Source organism: Acyrthosiphon pisum, chromosome X, assembly GCF_005508785.2.
Source record: "Acyrthosiphon pisum isolate AL4f chromosome X, pea_aphid_22Mar2018_4r6ur, whole genome shotgun sequence".
Classification (NCBI taxonomy): domain Eukaryota; kingdom Metazoa; phylum Arthropoda; class Insecta; order Hemiptera; family Aphididae; genus Acyrthosiphon; species Acyrthosiphon pisum.
In genome coordinates, this window is record NC_042493.1 from 108,582,908 (window position 1) to 108,584,144 (window position 1,237).

Here is a 1,237-nt window from a genome sequence, read left to right on the forward strand (position 1 = left end):
AGTTATTCGTTTTTTAATTACAACAAAATAACAAAATCGCTACACGAGAATTCGAGTGAATATCCAATTCTGTAAAAATATGAACTTTAAACACTCAAAAAAATTAAATTTGATTTGCTTATAGACATTTTTGATTTTGATAAAGGTAGAAAAACTTATGAGGAATCTTGTATTACATTTTCAAAACTTAGATTTAAAAATTTTATGAATTCTCAACTCAAAATAATTTGCTAATTTTCGTGATTATTCCGTATTTTGTTAAGATTTGAATTTTAAATACTTATAAAAAAAACTGTGACTAAGGATTTTTAATATTTTTCAAATGTCATTGTAACAGTATAGTAGGAGTCTTGTATTAAATGTTCAAGCTTTTTCAGCCAACAAATAAACTTTTATTGACATTCAAAAAAAAAAAAACTAAAAAAATTAGAAAATGAAAATTAGTTAAAATATTTTGAAAATGTTATGTTGTATATCAGGGATGGGCAACTAATTCTATTAGAGGGCCAATTTTAAATGTGCAAAAATCTAGCGAGCCAGAAAAGAGTATTAAATAGTATTAATTTATAATAGGGGTACCTATATTGAAAATTAGGTTTTTTTTTGCTTTCTATTAGACCTTCAGTCCTAGCATTTTTATAATGAGTAAATTTAAGTGGGGGCTCTGCCCCCACACCCCCCAAACACATAGTTACCTTAATTGTTTATAAATGCAATATAAATGTAAATCAATAAATTAATATTTTATTTTATTACTAGCTGGACTCGGCAACACTTTGCTATTGCTAGGTTTTTTTATTATGCGCATTGCGCACAGTGCATTGTATATTATTATCATGTATCTGAGATAGATCAAGAACCATGGGTGGTGCGTAGGTAAGTGTATAGTTTAACTCAGAATCAAAAAATGCAAAAAAAATTGTCCCCCGAGACCGTGGATTTTTTATTTTACGTTTTGTCCGTGGTTTTTTTTATTATTTTAGAATAGCAAAAACATACATTATTGTTTAAACCAATAGCAACCATTTATAAACAAAAATAATAATAATCTCTGCAATACCCCTGTTTGAGAACGTCCCTGGGTGGGACCTCTTATTTACTTTTTTTCGTGACAAAATGTAGCTTAAACCATTTTCGAGGTCTAATCTACCTCTGTACAAAATTTCATCGCAATCGGATGTATGGTTTAGGAATGTATAACGGAAATACATACAAACATTTTTTGTCTTTTATTTAT